This window comes from Chrysemys picta, chromosome 6, assembly GCF_011386835.1.
Source record: "Chrysemys picta bellii isolate R12L10 chromosome 6, ASM1138683v2, whole genome shotgun sequence".
NCBI classification, from domain to species: Eukaryota; Metazoa; Chordata; order Testudines; family Emydidae; genus Chrysemys; species Chrysemys picta.
The window spans coordinates 94,008,252-94,030,307 of record NC_088796.1 but is presented as its reverse complement, the minus strand read 5'-3'; the positions used below and the strand labels follow the sequence as shown (position 1 = coordinate 94,030,307).

General features: G+C 40.0%; 1 protein-coding gene across 2 annotated transcripts in view; it reads right to left on the bottom strand.

Annotated features, from left to right (window-relative positions):
- Nucleotides 1-21,617, bottom strand: part of PIP5K1B (phosphatidylinositol-4-phosphate 5-kinase type 1 beta) — a 221,687-nt gene extending 200,070 nt beyond the window's left edge. The window contains exon 1 of one of the 2 annotated variants that reach the window (XM_065550492.1): nucleotides 21,529-21,617. The gene's annotated coding sequence lies outside the window, so the exon portion shown is untranslated. The remainder of the gene's footprint in view (nucleotides 1-21,528) is intronic. The other variant, XM_065550483.1, reaches the window with a different exon arrangement.
- Between the last annotated feature and the right edge of the window lie 439 nt (nucleotides 21,618-22,056).

The window sequence follows — 22,056 nt, the reverse complement described above, 5'->3', positions numbered from 1 at the left end:
ATTCAGAAATGTCATAATGTGTTTTTCCTTCCCTCATTTTTTTCATACAATCCCAAATACACAAAATGGGGAATAACTGTCCAGCTGTAATTTGATTTCCCATGACTACAAATTTTTAGTTCTCTCAATTTTTCTTTTTTACGTACTTCCTTTACCCATTTTTGGAGGAAACCTATGGCAATCCATAACATTTTGTTTCTAACCTCCCAGTAGTCCTCATAAAGCTGTGGTGTACTTCTATTTTCGTGATTCCCTTTTTTACTTTTGCCCAAAAGATTAGATCCAACAGTTTCATCCTTAGTTTTATAGGTGCTTCTCTGCTGGCTATTTGCAGCACGCATACTGGTGTTCTCATTGTGCCACATGCCAATTGCAGAGCTTGGATCTGGAGCAGGTCCAAGTTTCTAAGAGATGTTTTTGAGGCTGAACCAAAAGCTTGGCAACCATAGTCTAAAACTGGGTTTAATCACTGCTGTATTCCTCATCATTCATACCTGCACCCTATTTGTTTCCAGCTACACCTTTAAGTAAGTTCATCCTACTTTTACACTTCCGTATGATATTATCTGTGACCTTTCTACATTAGTTTATCATCAAGGAACATCAACTTTTGAACTAGCTGAATTTTTTCACCATAAAGAAATAAGTCCCATTCTTCCCTAATTTTCTTCCTGGTTAAAAGCATTCCTTTTGTTTTTGCAAGTGAGAATTTAAATCCTCAACCATTTTCCCCACTTGGAAATTCTCTGGAGTTCCTCCTTGTCTTTGCCACAGCTACTCTTTAAGTCTTTTATCCTTAGTCCATAAAGCATAGTCATCTGCAAAAAAGGGAAATACCTATTCCTGTCAGCACACTTTCTGGGAGGTCATTGATCAGAATGGAAAACGAAATAGGGCAGATAATACTCCCTTGTGGGTTTTTGATAAAGCTGTTCTCACTTTGATTTGTATTATTCTGTCACTTAAAAAGTCCCTTATCCACCAAAACAGTCTCCCTTTTATTCCAATATTGACTAGTTTACATGGGAGGCCTTCCCTACATAGCATGTCATATGCTTTTTCAATGTCCAGGAAGATGATCATAAAGTTCTTAGATCTTATGCTTTTTTGGATCTCAGTTTCTAATCTCACTATATGGTCAACTGTGCATCTTCCTTTTCTGAAACCACATTGTACTTCAGTTATAAAATCATTATTCTTCAAGTATTCCACTAGTCTTATATTTATTTATTTTTTCCACACTTGATATAAGGACAATAGGCCTATAAGCATTAAGTCTTTTATGTACCTTGTCTGATCTCCTAATTGGTATCACCAATGCATATTTCCATTCTATTGGCAGCAGTCCTTTTTCTCCACATAACCATAATAGATTCTTTAGACTCTCTTCTGACAAGTGTTGAAGCATTTTATTACTTATACTATCATTACCTGGAGCTGTATTTTTCCTTTTTCTAAATGGCTGCAATAAACTCCTCCATAACAACATTTTTGTTTAACACATCATCAGTATATGTTCTCCAGCCATTTGATAGTTCACAGTTATCCTCATAAGCCTCCATTTTCCCCCTCCCACAAAGCTCATTGTTTTTGAATCGTATCACTACTGACCTTTTGGAATTTTTTTGCTAAAATGTCTGCCTTTCCTAAGTTGAAGATTTATCTCAATTTCATTGTTGACAATAAGACGAGGCATACATGTACTTTTACTTCAGATTCCATTCATTCTGTGAATTTACTTGCATGTTTCTGAATGCTTTGAATCTTGTTCAATTTCCCACAGAAATTTCTCCAACTTTCTTATTTTTGTCTTTTTGATAATTGTTTGTGCCACTACCTTACATCTTTTATAATTCATTAAGTCTTAACTATTCATTGTGTGTTTTGCTTTCTTGTATGCCTTATTTCTTTCCTTGATTGCTAATTTCCAATCTTCGGGCCACCAGAGAACTGGATTTCTAAGCCGGGGCAATGTGACGTTTTGTAGATGGCCAGATCATCTGCTTCTATAGTTCCTTTTATTACACTGTTAGAGAATTCTCCTAGGCTGTCACTTGTACAGTTACTACATAAATATTTATCAGTTTTAACCTTGAAAATGTCCCAAATCAGCTTTTTGAAAATCCCAGTTAGGAACACTTTTTTGTGTTTTTGACATTATCTTGGTCTTAGTACTCAATAAGCATAGGGCAATGATTACATCCCTTTCCATCTTCTTTATGACTTCCCCTGCTGCATTTACTAGCTATATTAGTTACAATCCACAGATCCAAAACAGAAAAGGATCCATCCACTGAATTAAATCTAGTAAGTGCTCCTGTATTCAATATTACCAGGTTATGCATATCAATAAATTGTTCTAAGCATTTACCATTTATGTCAGTTTTCTTACTTCCCCATAGCACAAAGTACTGCACAGGATCTTTTCAGGGGGAATAAGACAAAACGCCACATTTATTAGTGATACATGTATTCATTAACACTGTATTATATGCATATAATATATTACACTTACACTCACACACACACACACACACAAGCACACTCCGTCTTGTTGTTACCAATTAGTTGCTCCCCTTAACTTCACTGGCCAGGTGAGTTAGATGGGGGAGGGGGTGGAGCCGGGCTTCTGCCGATTCAGATTGATGCTCCCATGTTGACAAGACGAGACCCGGGGTCCTCTGCAAGACACCTCACTTTTATAGCAGCTTTCCTCTTATGCAAATCTATACCAGATTCAAATTCTGTGTCTGTGTCCATTGGTCCTTTGTGCTGCTTTCTTTTGAGTGTTGTCCCAATGCTGCAAAGAAGGTGTTTCCAAAAGAAGGTGCTTGCTTCTAACCCCCGAGGCCGTCAGTATGTCTGCTTGTCTTTAATGAGCCCACTTGACACGTTTTATTGTCCTTGGGTCTGGCTCCCAGCCCCTCTCCAACAGTTGAGGCTGTCTGGAGGTGCTGCCTTCCATGCCTTCCTCATTCACACCTCATTCATTCAACAGGGCAATTGATTAAGAGTGGGGGGGAGAGCTCTTGTTCTACTGCTAGCAAAAAGAAAATTTTTTTCTATCTTATTCTATCCTTAGGGGCTATAATATTATACCAAGGGCAATGCAAAGTTTCTAAATGAGGCTTTGATACAAAGTTCCATGAAAACCGAGGTCACACGTGGGTAGACCCACCACAAGGTTATATGAAGAGGCACAATGTAAAGTCATATGAAAATTATCAGAGATTGATCTACATATTCAAGTCTCCCCAAATTATGACTGGCTTTTTGACATTATTAACTATTTTTCTATTTCTAAAATAACTATTTTACATGGATTATAAACATTATAAATCCACATATGAATTTTTTTCTGCATGAGAATCTCAGTAACAGTATATTCAAAACTTAGTTTTTGCACATCCATTTTGAGTCCCTGTTTTATAAATATACAAATGACCCTTGTTTACTAGATCCATCTGGAATATATCATATCCAGACTTGTTAGACATGTTTCTTGGAGATACATTACATCAGGCTATTTTTCCATTTCAAAAGTGGCTTTCTTAAATTCCTGTACATGCATTATTAAGCATTATTATGCACATTCTAGCTAATGATCATTAAGACCATGTTATTTAAGCTGTATTATTGCCTTCATTTAAAATCATGTGAATGCAGTCTGTCGAGAGTTTGTCTATCTTTAGTTATTTTTCTGCTGTTTTTGCTATGATTTTAATCCTTTCAGATTTTTTCCCTGAATGCAAGGTGCAGTTAATTACTTCTATAATGAACTCTATACATTTCTCTTTACCTACAAGCAATATACCATCTCCCATTCCTCTCATATTCTCCTCCCTGACCAGAGGTGTGTTATGCTGCCCTGTACAGCATACAGCATCTGCTCTCTTACTTGTGTTTTTCTTTTTCTATTTTGTGCACTGAGTAGCCTCTGCATATGACTCTTTTGGAATAATTTTAATATTTGTATTTCTGTAGCCTGTTCTACTACTGCAAATCCTTTATACCCTGTACTGTGCTTTCCCTATTGCTACATTTAGGTTCTGTTCCTGCTATATGTTTACTGCACCTCATTGTTCCCTTACAAATAGGTACCACATGTCCAAACCTTTGACAATTATAGCATCTTGTGGGGTGCAGATAGGGAGGGGAAAATATGGTTTAACCCAGAAAGATTGATACCACATATGGATCCTATCTGGAAGTGTCCCACCTTTAAGTGTTATGCGTCCAGCTGTAGATGGCCATTTTTTCCCCTCTCTCTTCTACTAAGTAACCATTTAACAAACATTACTTCACCTATACTCTTTTTGATATCATCCTCAGACAACTTTCTCTCCCCCCCCCCCCCCCCCCGCCTCTCCTCTTTGTCAGTTTCAATGTTCATCTTCCTTTCAACTGGCAGCTAGCTGCAGCCCTGGACCCAGCCGACTCCTACAGCCCAGTCTCACCATCTTCAACACCAGCTCCAGCCTGCCAGCTCTCTCACTTCTCCATCCCCATCACAGCACCCTTCTGCTACCAGCTTCCTCTTTTTATACAGTCTGCTCCTGTCCAGCTGGACTCCATGATCAGTTAAGCCTCACTCTCCAGGTGCAGCCTGGTGCATTTATCGGCTTCCTGAGCCCACAGTAACCCATTCAGGTACACCCATCACACTGATATAAAATGGGACTCATAATAAACATTAACAGGAAGATTTCTTACTAAATCATCTAAAACCAACTTTAAAAGATTCTATGCCAGCAGTTTTCCTTATCTTAAAAATCTAGAACAAGGCAGAGCTATCTCTGCTCCTTATAACAATTAGATACAATCCAGGTTTCCCTCCAGGAGACAGTGAGCCCATTATATAAAAGTGTGCCTGCAAAGTGTAGAGCAGTTAATTAAAGGGGAAGAACTGATGCATGCTGATATATTATAAAAAACTTTGTGTATAGATAAGGTACCAAAAAAGTCTAAGTACAGCTGGTGGGGAGGGGGGGAGAGAGATAATTTTTATGCCTGTAATAATTGAAATAAACACAGCTCCTCACATATGGACACACATGGAGCTTCATATATTTGCATATTGGAATGTATTTAGATTTATACACGTTAAAAAGGGTGCATATTTATATACTTTATGCACTCTTGACACAATTTAAAAATACATGTTACAGAACTCCAACACTTAGCAGAATGTACATTTAGTAGAAAATGGTGTACAGGATCACTCTTGTACTGAAATTTTTTAAAGGTATAAGTGCCTGAAAATAGGAACTTAAAATAAGTTCCTTCATGTCCTACCTATGTTTCTAGCATGATGCAATTTATAATTAGATAATTTTTGGTTTGAGCTTTATGTGAAAGTACACAAGTGACTGTTGCCAGATATGAGTGATGTTTGCAGGCATAAAGAAAACACACTCCTTTTCAGTCTCCCTATTTTTTTGATGCATGCATGGCATAGAAATAAATCAGTTTTGGGAATATGATTGTGCTATAGGATTTTATTCCATTCAATTACCATTTTAAATATGAAGCAAAAGTCTCAATTCTAATGGAGTGTCTGCTCTGCCTTGGTACTACCAGTCCCACATTTCAGGGTGTAATGTTATTATAGTGGAATGTTATCAGGAAATAGGAATATTGCAGGAAAGTATCAAGCTGGGTATTCAAGGGAATAGTGAGAGAATCCCAGATAGAACCTACCTATGATCATCACACAGGGGCAGTGCTTACTAATATTGGCCCTGATTCTGCAAACATAGGCTTGTGTTTAACATTTTGTGTGTGAGGAGTTCAATAGATGTTTTAGAGTTAAGTTTGTTTGCGGGACCGGGGCTAAAGCTGAGCTGCTGTGAAAGTTCAGGGCTCCTTTACTCTGCTCTTACCCTGGAAATAATTCATTAGCATTAGAGCACTTTTTTACCTCTGCTGAAACTCACAGGTGAATTCTAGACTGAAATATCTTACCCGAGTTAAATGGTTTCTAGTTATTCCATCCCTACGGATTAATCAACATGCCTGGTGTTTATTTTTCTATATTATGCAAGTGTTTTATTGTGGCCACTATATACATGTAGAAATGATTTAACCTCATCAACCTACACATATATAGTCATTAATGGTAAATAAGAGAAACCCTGAAGGGAAGAGGAAAGAAAAAATAAATAGAATGGGTTTCAAAAGAGAAGGAAGAGAGGGGGCACAAAATGGCAGGGAAGGGAGCAGCAGGAGCGGGAGGAATAAGACTGCTGCTGCTAGGTTTTGGAGAAAGTTAATGAGAAATTAGGAGCTTGTGGACCACATTAAGTTTGCTGGCAGAGAGCACAAGCATTCCAAAGGGACCAGAACAGGGTTGGTGGGATTAGAGATGGAGGGGAAGGAATATAAAAGAGGGAAGGAAGAGTAGGGCTTGTTTAGGAGAGATGTCACCAGCAGCAAGGGGGAGGAAGAAAATTACATGCTTTGGAAGCCTTGTAGTGGGGCATGAAGCACAGTGGGAGAGAGGAAGTAAGTGCTTAGCAGTAATCTCTAAAGAAAAGTGCCCAAGCTCCATGCTTGGCAGGGAAACGAGGGAGGATAGAGACTCCCTACGGCCTATTAGTATGAGGGGGCCATATCCACATGCATTCCATCTGGTTGAGTGACTCTACAGACAGAGAAGGGTTATAGGTATATGGATGGCTGCCTGACATATGGGTTGCTGCAATAAGAGGAGAGGCTGTACTACAGACTTAGCAAGGATGATCTAAAAGGAGTCACCCTGGCCCTTCCCCATTTTTGGGCAAAAGCCTGGCCAGCAGCCCGGCCAGCAGCCCCCAAAAGAGGCAGATTATCAGTGGCATAACCTGGAGGATCACATCTCATTCTCCCCCTGCTTCCCCAGCATTATCCCACTCCAGCATCCTCAGTCATTTTTATTGGGGAAGAAGCAAGAGGGGCAGAGAAAAAGTGGGTGTCTTAAACTGGGTGCTCCAAATTAGTGGAGACTTTAAAAATGTGGGCTTAAGTGACTTGTGGGAGGAGAGAACAGTTATTGTGGAGAAAGGCTGCATTGTTGCAGAAACAGCAGAACAGATGCAAGAGCAGAAGTAAAAGAGAGCCAGGGTTGGGTTTAGGGTGGTAGATGGGGCATCTTAATGATCTCAGCATCTTCCTTGCCTGTAAGATGCGTGCAATGACACCCATCCATGTTCAGAAAGCACATTGAGATCTCTGGATGAAAAGAGCCATGCAGGAGCTGGATGGTAGGATGATTATTAGGTGTTATAAACCTCAGGAGAAAAATGTTATATTGTGTAAGTGCAATGTGTCATTTATAAAATGCCACCCAGGAATAACCAGTACCTGCTTATTTCAAACCTAGCATTTCCCTACTGCATGACTCTAGTAGCTACAGTCCCTACCTTATGAGTGGGAAAGGTCCCAATGGAAGTTTATAATTACTTGCTTAACATGATGTTGTTTCAACATTTAACTTGTAGCCTGAAGGCTCCCAGCTAGACATGCCTCACTGCATGCTGAATGAGATATTTCACTGCCAAAAAGATGTCTGATTCAATTTATGGAATCAAAGCAGGTTTTGTTAAGTGTATTACCTTCAGATCCAGCATGACTCAGGTAGAAACAGGAAGATAAATTGAATTGCTTCCCACTGGGTAGGCTGGAGGGTTTCTTTGGGGAGGGTGTGGAGGGAAATAAGAGAAGGGGGAATTATAGGTGGGTTTGGTTTTGTTTCTTTGTGGGTTTTTTGCTATATTAATTATTTGAAAGACAATATTCCATATTCTCCTGCTCAGAGATAGTCCGACCTTGGGTATACCTACACAGCAAAAAAAGACCCATGGCAGCGAATCTCAGAGTTTGGGTCAATTGAGGCTCATGCTGCAAGGCTAAAAATAGCAGTATAGATGTGCAGGCTGACACCCAGCGAAGGGGGAGGGTCTCGGAACCCAGGCTCCTGCCCACTCCCGAACTTCTACATGCCTGATTTTAGTCCTGCAGTGCAAGCTCTGCGAGCCAGAGTCAGTTGACCTGGGCTTTGAGACTCGCTGCCATGGGTCTTTTTTTGCTGTGTAGACATACCTGTAGAGATGACATGTGAAGATTTTAGAGTGACTCCTTTATTTAATGTTAGCCCCTTCCTCAAAAGACAGGTTTATAACATCCAAGACTCTAATTTACAGAAAAAACAACAGGTGACCTATTGACCAAGAAGTATCTCCCTGCATATGGAGTTGTACAAAAAGTAGTACAGTTGGCTAAGCAGATGCTCAGCTAAAGACTGATCCAAAGCCTACTGCAGTGAATGGGAGCCCTTCCAATTCATTTCATAGCTTCTTGTTCAGCCTCCTAACCATCGACCTGCACCAGCCACTTATATCCAACCTTAATGTTCTGGAACATACATTCTGCCATTCATTGCATGGTATCCGTTGTACTGATTCTCATCTTTGAGACAAATCTTCCAGGCTGCCAGATAAAATTGCAATCTATATTTTTCTTATGATTCCATTTGCCCCAAGTAGCATGCATTACATTTCTAGTAATATGTGTTTGCTATTGCACGGGTACGGCACTAAATATTTATTATTGACCTAATGGGGACAGAGTTAGATCAAAACTAAGTGATTTTGAAAATCCCATCCCTAATTTTTAGAGGAATAACAAAATGTCTTAGGAATTGGTATTTCCTTTTTTAAACTGAAAAATTAATTTGTAAAATCTGGTGGCATTACATATATAACAGTAAATTCAAAATTCCCTGGAGTATTTTTTTTTAATCTTAAATTCCATGATGGCTAGTGAATATCTTTCCATTCCATTTTTCTGTTCATCACTAGCATAGGGATTAAAAGGAAAAGCCATTACTCCAAACCAAACTTTATAGCCTGTGGGGTACCCCACAGTTTGAAAATTTCGGTGCTAAATGGAAGGCTGAAATCTGGGGGGTGGGATCGCACATGACCCCATCTCCCGCCCATACCTCTAAGGGGTGCAAATATACTTGCTTGCCCTGGGTGCTAAAATGTGTAGTTATGGCTCAGAGTTCTGTGCTGCTTCTGCAGGCCTGAGAGTAGCAAGAGATTTTCACAAGCAAGCAGATATCACCTGTATTACAGTGAGGGAGCAGAGCTGGTGAGAGCAGGTGCCATTTTCAGTGACACTTTTTATAGTAAAACTACACTTTCATGCACAGTAAACATGTAGTACTCTATACAAGATCAGCCAGAGTCCTCAGTGAACCACTAACTAGCAAAGTGGCATGAGTTAAGGATGGAACTCGAGCGCCTGCTTCTCCTCCACTCAGTTATACCAATTTTAGATTGGTGTAACTTACTACAGTGGAATTACTTCTGATTTACCCCAGAAAATAAAGGTCCTGAGTCTTAATTCTGAATTTCTTGGTTATTACTGTATTCAGCAGAAGTTTTTATTTAGGACTTGATCCTGAAGCTGCATCATACTAGCCAACTTAAAGTGAAGTCACTTAATCCAGTATATACCTGCCTAAAAATCTTATTGCTACAGCTAACATAGGAAGGAATTCTAGAAATTAAATATGTGCTCTCAGGATAGCTTTAATAAGCACATGCAACAGGTTAGGTCAAAAACTGCACATGAAAAAATATTGCAGGTACAAAAGGTGTGCTTGTGGGGTAAAGAAGGCTGTGTTTTCTTCAGACAAATTTCTACAGCAAAAGTTGGGCATCTGTATTAACTGCTTTTTCTTTGAAAATCCTGTCTTCATATTCTAAAGTAATCAGTATTTCTGCTATAAAATGTTATTAAAGTTTACAACGGTTATCAACTTAGTGTATGCAATCCTACTGTTATAGCAATCCTCGTTAGCGGAATGATATCACTTGCTATTTTGTTTTACTCTTCTATGGAATTAATAACAAGAAGCTGTCTGATGTTATGCAAATGCATACTAGGTCTTCGGTTTTGAAACACTGTATCACACACAAAATACTGCACTATTTCATCAGTCCCTCCTCTCTGTACTATACAAGAAACATGCATGATCTTTGGAGGGTTCTGGACTAGGGAAGTATGAGAAAAGATACAAACTGCTGAATATTTTCACCCAAAATGTGATTCAGATCTTTATTGATATGATAACAGTTTCATTCGTTTGCATTTTTATTTTTAATATCAGTGGTGTGCCTGTATTTTCCAGTTTTAGCTGGGAAGCAGAAGTACCAAAATAGAATGAGAAAAGGTCTTGCTGCCTTTCCAATGCTTGACAGGAAGTACTGGCAGTCTCACGAGAGAGCCTAATCTCATCTGGATTCCCTAGTCAAATCAATGTAGATAAGAAAAACATTCGAACTTCTGGATTCGATTTGGGTTGAATGCATCCAAAATGAGATTTCAAACACTTTTGGCCATCCAACATCTTGACAGATGAAAGGAGACACGACAAAGTCAGTCCATCAGTGGCGCTTAGGTATGGGAAAGGAGTCTGATGTGCAAACGACAGACCTTCCCACAGTGGCTACAGATCCACTCGCCAGATGGAGGTTGGAGCATATTCTGCTTCCTGACTTGCCTGCGGGCCTCAGCCTGGGCTCTCTGATGGCTCTCCATGGTGACTACAGCAGCCTTAACCCGGCTTCTCCAAACTGAGCGATTGTGGGCAGGATTTTCCCAGTTGTCAGTGGGAATGCTGAATTTTTTGAGGTCTTGCTTCACCTTGTTGCTGTATTGGCGGTTTGGCCTTCCTCTGCGTGATGGGTGGTTCTTAAGCTGGCCATAGAGCATAGCCTTCAGCAGATGATCTTGAGGCATGCGCTCCACATGTCCCAACCAACGAAGCCTGCAAACGTCCAGCATAGTCTGCATAGACTGTAGGCCGATTCTCTGAAGGATCTCATTGTTGGTGATCTCTTGGTCCCAAGTAACTCCAAGAATTTTTCTAAGACAGCGGAGATGGAAACTGTTAAATCTCCAATCCTTCTTGGAGTACGTAACCCAGCTTTCACAGCTGTAAAGGAGGGTACTCAGGACACAAGCCTGATAGATGGACACCTTTGTGTTCAGGGTTAGCAAACTGTTGTTCCAGACATGGGAGGTAAGTTTTTGCCAAAAGTGACAGAAGCTTTGTCGATTCCAGCATCAAGTTCTCTATCAAGGGTAAGCTGGTAAGAATTAAGCTGAGCAGTGATTCACATGATCCAGAGCTTCATTATTGACATAGATTTTAGGTGGAATGTTGGTACTTTGTGACATAACTGTTTTCTTGATACTGATTACCACACCAAACTTGTATCAGAGGGGTAGCTGTGTTAGTCTGTAGCCACAAAAACAATGAGGAGTCTGGTGGCACCTTAAAGACTAATAGATTTATTTAGGCATAAGCATTCGTGGGTAAAAAACCCATTTCTTCAGATGCATGGAGTGAAAATTACAGATACAGGCATAAATATATATTGGCACATGAAGAGAAAGGAGTTACCTTACAAGTGGAGAACCAGTGTTGAAGGCCAATTCAGTCAGGGTGGATGTTGTCCACTCCCAATAATTGATGAGGAGGTGTCAATACCAAGAGAGGGGAAATTGCTTTCGTAGTGAACCAGCCACTCCCAGTCCCTTTCAAGCCCAAATTAATGGTGTTGAGCTTGCAAATGAATTGTAGCTCTGCAGTTTCTCTTTGAAGTCTGTTTTTGAAGTTTTTTGTTGAAGAATGGCTACTTTTAAATCTGTTATTGATTGTCCAGGGAGACTGAAGTGTTCTCCTACTGGCTTTTGTATGTTACCATTCCTGATGTCTGATTTGTGTCCATTTATCGTTTTACGTAGAGACTGTCCGGTTTGGCCAATGTACATGGCAGAGGGGCATTGCTGGCATATCAGGAATGGTAACATACAAAAGGATATCTTTGCTCAACCTGGTCGGCAAGGTGCTTGCAAGGGTCCTACTGAAAAGGCTCCAAGTCCTTGCTGAGAGAGTCTACCCTGAGACCTGGTGTGAGTTCAGAGCTGGACACTCTATGACTGACATGTCCTTCACATTACGCTTGTTGCAAGAAAAAAGCCGTGAACAACTGGAGATGAGTATTAAAATGGACAATAGTAAAATAGACTCCCTGAAAAGGAGGATTTTTTCTTAATTCACTTCAGTTAGTGTCCGCTGAAGCATGAATGTTTATATCTATTACATTTTCATCCTAGCTGATCACATTATTCATGCAAATGTATAATGCTTTTGAAAATCCTGTTAAGCATTTGAAGTCTATGGTATCTTGTGGCAATGAGCTCAACAGGTTAATTATGCATAGTGTTAAAAAAATTCCTTCTATCGATTTGAAAGTTGTTGACTTTCAATTTTCTTGAAAGTCCCTTGGCTTTTTATTATTAATTATCATTCTTATTATGAGATAGGGTAAAAAGGAGTAACCAATTTTCCTGTTTTATTCCTATCAGTGCTTTGTGATATGTCAGTTGTGTACTCTCTCTACACTAAATAGTCCCAAACTTTTCTAGCTGTCCTTAAACTGAAGTCTCGCCAAGCCTCTGATCATTTTGCATCCATCTCTGACCCCTTCTACTTTTGCTACATCCTTCTGGAGATGGAGTGACCAAAACTGAGCACAATATTCCAGGGGAGGGCATGCTACTGATTTTAATAATCACATTGTAACAGTTTCAGCATTATTTTCTATTCCATTCCTTATCCATCCTACTGTCTCCAATGGGCTCTTTAGGTCAGAGACTCTCTGGATGTATACATCCGGTACAGTGCCCAACCCTCTTGGTCTATAAAATAAGTATTCTGAAAGAGAACCTGGAAATTTTGTTAAAGAACTTGACGCACCCATTGCTTACAGCCTATCAAATAGCTATTGCATAAGGTAGAGCAATTTTGAGAGTCCCCAAACTCTTTCACTTATTGCAATGATGTATGAGATCCTGTTCTGCACAATATGTGCTATACTGATCTCAGAGAACATGCAGTAATGTGCCCCTCAATCTTTCCAAAACAAAGTCAAATAAAGAGTTCTAACTGGAAACCTTGAGGCAGGGAAACATGCTCATGTCAATCACGCTCAAAACATCCATCCTTACCTCTGAGATCTGCAGTCTTGCTAACACTGGAAACTATAAAAAGGAACATTTTGGGGGGAACATTTCTACCCCAAAAAAGAAAAATACAAAAAAATGTCAATGTTGCATTTTAAATCCATGAAAATACATCAGATGGGTGCTGGAGGAAATAGTCTATGGAAATACAAACTGCTTTTGGAGGGACTGAGTGGGAAAATGCTAGGTACTTGGCTAAAAAATTGGGCTTGGCTATCAATTAGCATGCATGAGGAACACATTTTAATTTTAGACCGAATAATCGTGAATCTGTCACTGCATGTAAATATATACATATATGCTCAAAGGAATGTGAAGCACAGTGTTGGACTATGTTAGTAGAAATATTTCTGTGCATGAGTGTTGTGTTAAAGTAAAATGGCCTTTAGATGGTGCTATTGCTATACTTTTATTTATCATTGTATAAGTTACCCATTCAAGGTATGCACGGCTCTTACTGCTCCAAACTGTGGTATCCCAAGAGGAAAAGAGTCACTCTAGCTATGTTCACATCCTTGTGACTCCCCATCATTTTCAACTTGCTTCTTAGAGAAGTGCCATGACTCCTGTGAATGCAGCTGCTCATGTTTTAATGCACATGCCTCAGCAGTTGCCAAGTTTTTCCAGAGACCCACTTGATATTTCTTTCAGAGTAACAGCCGTGTTAGTCTGTATCCGCAAAAAGAAGAACAGGAGTACTTGTGGCACCTTAGAGACTAACAAATTTATTAGAGCATAAGCTTTCGTGGACTACAGCCCACTTCTTCGGATGCATCCGAAGAAGTGGGCTGTAGTCCACGAAAGCTTATGCTCTAATAAATTTGTTAGTCTCTAAGGTGCCACAAGTACTCCTGTTCTTCTTTTTGTTGATATTTCTTGTGTTTTGTTCTTATTGTAATGGGTTTCCCCTCTCCAACTAGCTGGATTGCAGGTGGGTGTGGACTGAGAGAGGCAGTAAATGCCTCAGTCCACACTCACCTGCAATCCAGCTATTGGGAGAGTGGGACAGGAAGAAACCTGCCTCTTTCTCTTTCTGAATGTGGCACTGCCTGTGGCCTCTCTAGGAGAAGCTGGTAGTGCTGCTTGATGGTGGGGTTTTTTGGGCAACGGGATCCCACCTCATTCATTCCAATACCCTTGATGTTACATTGTATATCAATAGTATTTCCCAGGAAAAAAATTCTGACATTCAAGAATACAAATTTCCAAGAGGATCTAGTAAGACTCTTTCGATTATAATGTGTATATATTTAGGCAGTATTAAAAGGCTTAGACATTCTGGCCAGGTAAATATCAGAAACACAACCACAATAATTACAGCAATCAGCTTTTGTTGACAGAGACCTGATACAGGAATATACTCATCAGCTCTCTCTATTTCACTGTGTGATTCCATATTACAGAGTGAACATCATTACAATACCTATGACACAATAAGACTCTAATTTTTGTCCTTTTTTTTTAGTATGGAAAATCATAGGAAATTTAAGGGAAAATATAAAGGAAATAGCTCAAGAATAATGGTTTCTTGTGTTGTTTCCCGTGCTTCCTTATACTGCTATCCCACTGTAAAACCAGGAAGTGTTGTCAGATGTGGACAACAGGTGTAATCATATAAACAGAGTTCTCTGAATCTTCCAAGGGCTTTGGGTTCAGTGCAGGGTGAGGGCACAAATGCATTCCTCATGAATACTCAGGCAAATATTGAGTGCACACAACACTTTCTTTCACTTTCTATTAAACACTCATCAAAAAATCCCTAAACTGAACTGTTCTCTAGCCAGCTGGGTAAGTATCCTCTCACTCTGGATACTGGCTGTCTATGGTCTGCAAAGGTATTAGCTTGACTGTTTTTTCTCTTGCTAACTCAAAGTAGGACCCTAGCCTAAAGCAACAAAACAAAACAAAAACAAAACAAACAAAAACCCATCACCATGTTCACACTTGTCAGGGAAGCCAGATAGGATTGGGCCCAAACGGAAACCCTGGATTTAAATTGTATACCTTGGTCTCACCTTTACAACCGAGCTGTAGTTAAACCCAGCTGTAGCTAGAATGGTTCTAATCCCAGTGTGGGCAGGGCCTTACATGTCACTCAGTGCAAACAAATATTAGGCTAATGAAACTTTGGGTAGAAAGGCAAACATTAGGTGACTTGTGATGGCTCACTTTTTGAGTGCCAAACTTGAGACACCTTAAAGGGGCCTGATTTTAGAAAGTGCCTAGCATCCACCCTTTGAAAACCAGGCTTCTTTAAGGTGTCCCTGTCACCGTTATATAGTGATGCCATAGCAGTGCTTGCTGTATTGTGGGCCTTCCCGGAATCCTGGGTAATGACTTGGGTAGCTAGCCTGCACTGAAGCCCATGCTGCCATGCCTTCACTGCTATCAGTACCTGAGCTAGCTAGGTTAAAACTAAATTGGGAATGAGCTGCAATGACTCCCACCCCTGTTGTAAATAGACCCTAAGAGTGGATCTCTGTACGGCAGACCTTTGATTCACAACTATGATAATTCAACAGGCCCAACACTGGTCTGGCCCCTGTATGCCGTCTCGCTCCAGGGACCTGTGACCAGCACTGGTTAAAGCAACTCAAAAACAAGGTCTTCACAATAAAGCATTATTTATTCATTCATACAAATTTATGTAGCATTCATAGCAAAGGGTAGAAACAATAAAGGTCTACATGCATCTTTCCCTTTACCTAGTCCATAATCTTTATTTGCAAGCTTTTGTAGTTTCAGCTATCTCTGGCTTGCGAGAAGCTGACTGCCCCAGCTGCAATTTCTGCCTCTCTTCCTCTGTGTCTCCTTGTCAGCCTGTCAGCTTTCGCTGACACTCTGGGAAGCTTCTCTTAGCTCACCTAAATCTAACTTTCCTTTTCTTGGCCTGGGCTCCTGTAACGATTTACTGATCTGTCTCTTGGCAAAACAGCTGTGTCATTAGCATTGGCGTTGAGGTGTCACCTCTTTGTACCTATAAACCTGTCTATTGTTGGGACATCCCTTATCTAGCCCATAGTTTTACCTTTCCTGCTTGGTTCCTCTAACAAACTCTCTTGATCGTACCCCATAGCAAGTACCTCATCATAAACACACACGGGAGCAAGCCTGTATTCATAAAAAATAATGCAGATATTTCCCAGTTTGCCATAGTCTTACGTTGGGTATCCAAATCCAATTACTTTTGCAAATTTAGGCCACCAAGTGTGGCTATAATTAGGAACTGTTATTCTTATCTGTGTAGTGGCTTTGTGACAGAATAATCATTGACACAAAGGTAGGCTCTCTGCATTTTTTCCAGGACAATGGACAATAATATTTAGCACCAAGAGCAATCTCTGTGTAAACTGAAATCTAAGGTAATTAAACTCTGACAACCCTTTTTGGGTGTCCCACCTTTGCTTCACTGGAGTGACATCAAATCAGAAACATATCAGGAAGTCCAAGTTAACCAAGCTATAATATTTAACTTTATTATTTCAAATCTAATGAGAAACAGTGTTTTAATATTAAACCTTCTCGTGTAGCCAGACAATTAGTTGAGAACCTTTTAGGTTATGTCAGGATAAGATCTTCCAGCAGTTCTCAAAGGACACACTTTAATCCACTTCAGACAGCATGGGCCAAATCCTAGGGCCTGACCCTGCTGGCATTGAAGTCAATAGCAAAATTCTCACAGTGGAAACAGGATCAGGCACTTTGTGTTCTGACTCAGCAAAAAAAAATCTCATTAAAGGCAGTGGGAGTTTTGCCACAGTGATAACTGGATAAGAACATAGAGTGCATGTCACCCACCCTAAGAACAGCAGCATGAAGCCTACACATTACTTAAGTCCCATTTAAGCCCTATTTTGGAAGATTTAAGAAATACCTTGTGCTGACCACCTGCACAGGGACAAATTTCACTCTAAAATCTTAGTTTAAAAGGAAAGGAAGCCTAATGTGTGAGGACAAAGATTTTCAATGGAAACTAAGTGATGGGATTTTGAAAAGACAGATTTTTTTTTTAAAGTTGACATACGAACTTCAAAACAAAAAACGCTATTGTTTATACACAGCTGTTTCCCCTCCAAGGTTTTTTATAATGTCGTTAGACAATGTAATCGCCTAATTGTACATGATAACACATTCTAACAGTTACGTGATTACATATCATTACATGATTAGATGGAATTGCACAAAATGCTCTAGGTGCAGAATGATGGGCTACAAAGATATTTTTAGGATGAACATTTACAAGTTAGCAGACTATATATTTGAAAATCAGACTCAGAGAAAGTTTACTGATACCTCTCACACAGTGGATGCCATAAAAGTATTTACATATGCCAAACAATAGCACACCGTTGTTTCTTATTCAGAGTACAGGGGAAACAATTGTGTTCTTGACACCATTGTGTGGCAACTATTGGCAAAGGGACTTTTTAAAATGGTGGTGATCCCTGTACCCCAGTAGCCATTCACACTTAACTATCTCTTATCAACACTATTTTATCCATTATTAAAACCCTTATGCCTTGGCAAAACAGGGCAATGCTTCTGCCACTACCCTTTTATGTCCTACTGTCTGTAAGCAATGCAGATTTCCTTTCTTTCTGGGCAAGCCTGAACTGGGTGGGGTCTGGGTACTAATGATTTTGGCTCTCATTAAACAAACATTTTTTACTTTTTGTTCAGTGTTTTTCACCTTAATTCAAACTAGTGACTTTCAAGAGAAAAGTAGTTGGTGTATTTTTATAAGACACTTCCCCCCCAATGTACTGGAAGCATGTGCAATACAAACCACCAAGATTCTTAGATTCTTGTTTGAAAGTAGTTCTTGCCCTGTTTCTAAGAATCCCCAGGATTTAAATATCATAATCATAGGTGTGATATTAAGAAACAAGCAAACAGAGAAAGCACTATAGGGTCACAAACTATAGGGTCAGATTCCCCACCTTTACTCACATTGAGTAGTACCTTATTCTGCAACTAGTTCCATTGAGATCAATTGAACTACTCAGTGTAAGGCACTGCTTAATCAGTGTAGATGGTAAAAATATGGCTTTATATTTTTATTTTTAATGTGACAAACTAGAACTTGTGTTTTGACAGACAGAAATGGAAATCGGACCTCCCTATTGTGCCCGGAACTCCCTCATTTTCTTTCAAATTCTTCTTTAATAACTTATTCTGCAAAGTGCACTAACAGCCTGCCAAAGAAAGAATGATGCAACCTACATTATTTAAAAAACTGCATTGTTTTGTGATAAAGCCACTTTCTGGATCCCTACCACACAATATATGAACCGTATTGCTTGTCCTGTGTTGCCAATTCTTGTGATTTAATCACAAGTCTTGTGATATTTGGTGTTTTTAAAGCCTCAGCTCCTGGAGACATGTAATAATGTAAGAATCACAGCTTTCATGTTTTTTTAAAAAAAGGAAGTTTCTGGCCTTCATGTTTGTGGAGTAAAGCTAGAAAACATGAACTGAAAGGCATAAAAATAAGAAGGCAAATAAAAAAGATCCAGAATGTATTATCTTTTAAAGTCTCATGAGGTTTGGAACCTGACTCCTGTTTTTTTTAATTTTCAGGTTGACAATTCTCCTTGTCTGTTTACACCATAAACTTTGAGGGACAGGGACAAAATCTTTTTCACCTGTCTATTTTGTAAATTTCTCAATAAGTAACAAAATCAGTAAGGCATTATTTTCAAGTGAGTTCTTCCACCCCCTACTCCTTTCACCTACTGGCCGCACAACCTTAATACAGTTTGCTTTGTACAGTCCAGTCATATGTTCCAAAACATCAGCTAGGCCTTGTAATGTCATCATATCTTAATGGAGGTGAAATAGTCCACTTTCAGTTTACAGCACCACACATTAAGTAGGTTTCACTAAATTTGTTGAGTCGGACCCAACTTACTTGTGAAATATGTACCTGGCCTTAATATTGTTTGCATATACAAGAACCCAAATCCACTACAGCTGTGTACAAAAGGACCAGGCATTGATTGCTTCATGCTCTTACTTTGTTACTACTAAACTAAATCCATAGAGGAGGAGGAAGCAATACACTCAATGAACTTTTAAATAAGCCACAAATTGCGCAATAATTGCAACTGTCAAATTATCCAGTGGAACATCCTGTTAAACGCTCGACTGCCAACTTCCTAAAGAGAAGTGCTTTTTGAGCTTTTGTCAGGTTGCCATTTGACCTTGGCCCTGGGCCAGTGCCACTCTGCAACACAGTATTAGCTTTTCTATTTCCCACCTGAGCCTCATTAGGACTAACTTTTTTCCTGTTTTGTAGCACAGAAAAGTAGCCTGACCATCCAGCATGTAAAGTCAAGCTTCACTGTACAGCTTGAGGCTTTGCCAGTGAGATGGTTAACTGAAAAAAGGAGAGGGAGGGAGAGAAAGTGGAGGTTAGCATTAAAAAACAACAACAACCACCTCCCCCCAAACATCTGAAAGCAAGAAAAATCAGACCCTAATGGAAACAACTTTAAATCCCATGCCAGTCTCCCATCTTTTCTTCTTTGTTCTCTTCAGACCTACTTTGTAAGATGCACTACTTTTGAACCAAGGACTTTCCCCCAAGACCTCAAGTAAGTCTCTGTCCATAGGTTGTGGCGACCTTAATCTGGGAGGAGACACAGAACTTCCATGGTTTACAGGAATATGAAGGTCTGCAAATCTGAACCAGTGGAAAAGGAAGTTCACAGGAGCAATGTGCCCTTCCTAAGGCCCTTAGGAGATTCCCAGGAATGGGACTCCCAGCCTATTGGCTTCCTGCTGCATCACCATGTAATTTGCTAGTCACAGCCGCACTCCTGAAAGGCCATCTACTATTCTGCAGGAGAGGACCCCTGGCACTGTGCACCTCCTAAGGTGAACAGGAAGGGAAACCTGCTCAATTTCACAGGTGTGGGCTCTCCTCCTTAGGACAACAGGAGAAACTGAGGGTGCCTTCTGCTCTTCCTTGTTTTGCAGAGGAGACCAGGGAGCAGGTGAGGGTAGAAAGCAGGTGTAACATGCCTGGAATAGCTCACAACTGTGAGTGCCTACTTCAGGGCAGGCTGTCAAAAGCAGGGCAGATACCCCAAACTGGTGGTATGTGCTAGAGTTAGATTTCACCAACCCAGTTCCAAATGTGAACTCCCAAAGTACTATGATAGTCTTATAATGGAGTAACAGACAGTTCCCTTAGACACTCCAGTCTATCTTGCCACTCAGGCAAGCTGGACTGCGTGATAAATGGTCACTTATACCAAAAATCACAAAATATTTAGTCCCAAGTCCCAAGAGACCAGTCACTCACACAGGTTGATTTGCATCCTAGATCTCACACCAAAGACAACACTGATAGCCAATTCTATAATCAACTAACTAAAGGTTTGTAGCTAAGAAAAAGGAATAAGAGTTATTGAGATGTTCAAGCAGATAAAAATATATGCACAGGTGAGTCCCAGTCTATAATTTCAAAAGGTAGCAGAGATGTAGTTATCTGCCAGTTTCCCCAAAAGCCTTCTAGGGCTACCCAGAGTACCTCTGGAGAGTTCTGTCTTCTTGTTTGGTTATTCTGCCCTATTAGAATCCAAAGAGTCTAGAGATAAGATTTTTTCCCCCTTGTGACCATACTTATGGCTTCATCTCCCAGAAAAACAAGTTGACAGCTTGGCTACCCACCTGGGCTCTTACTTTGATGAGAGAGGGGGATGCTTTTAGAATCTTTGATCTATGATGATCACACACAGCATCCACTTGCTTTGAAATGCGCAGGAATTAGCACCTTCCTGTTACAGACCTTCATTTGCATTTCACGAGGCTTCTTTCTGTTTGGTGAGTCACTTAGATATAGGGTATATACAATGTAGGTGTTTGCTACTACATTCTAACAGGATACAGGTAAATAAAAACAATGCATGCAACCTCCCATTAGTTTTCATGAGGTTTAAACACCAAACACATTCTAAAACATTTAACAGCCACTTTGTTCGATACTAATACACAAATGAATTGACCTGACTTCCAGCTGTGAATTTGTCAGTTTTTAGCTGATGCTTATGGCCTTGGCCAGAACTGGCACCAGTGTTACAGATGGCTCCTGCTTTACATTGCACTAAGGAGTCCTAGGAGTGGTGCCTCATCTCGCCACTGTTGATACTCCCGTTACAAACCCATGTATGCTCCACCTTTCTGATGAGCTTTTCAAAGCTCAGGAGCATCCCAGTATGTTCTGCATGGCGGATGGGAACATTCCAGTGTCTCCCTAACCATGCTGACTGACATTCCAATTGCAGCATCTAATAATTTTCTAAACCGGATTGTGAGTGTTCCAGATTTGGGTTTGTGCACTACTGCTCAACTAGATGGATCTAATCTGCCCCATTTTAGTTCTCTCAGTCAGCCCCTAGGATGTTATAAACAAATAAATACAAATTAGAAGAATTCTCTTACCTTGATGGCTTACTTTTCAGAGGGGCTGAGCATTCAACCCCACCTCCCCCTCCTGCTTTTGGACTTCAGAGAGAGCTGTAAGTGATCAGCAATTCTGAAAAATAAGAAATCAGGCCATTATTTTAAATTTCATTTTTAAACGGCTGATGCAATTCACTGCCATTCTGGTGAAGCAATTCTCTTCTGGCCTGAGACCCCTTACTGAAAGCTGAAGTGGAAAGGATGCTTTTACAGGATTTGGGGAGGATAAGGGGCAGGGTAAAATCATTAAGATGGAAAGTGAGATTCCATTCACCGTATAGCATCAGTCTTCTTAAGCAACACTGGTTGCTTTCAACAAACAAAATATGACCAACCATTTTTACTGGTAGCATCAAAGAAACAACGCCATAGCAATTTTGTAATAATTAACTTATGATATATCCACAGAGGTATAATTTCTGTTTAATTTTATCATCTGCACATAAAGCAAACAGGTCAATAAGTGCAAGGTGGTGTCACCATCAAAATTATTGCAGCAAATATTGT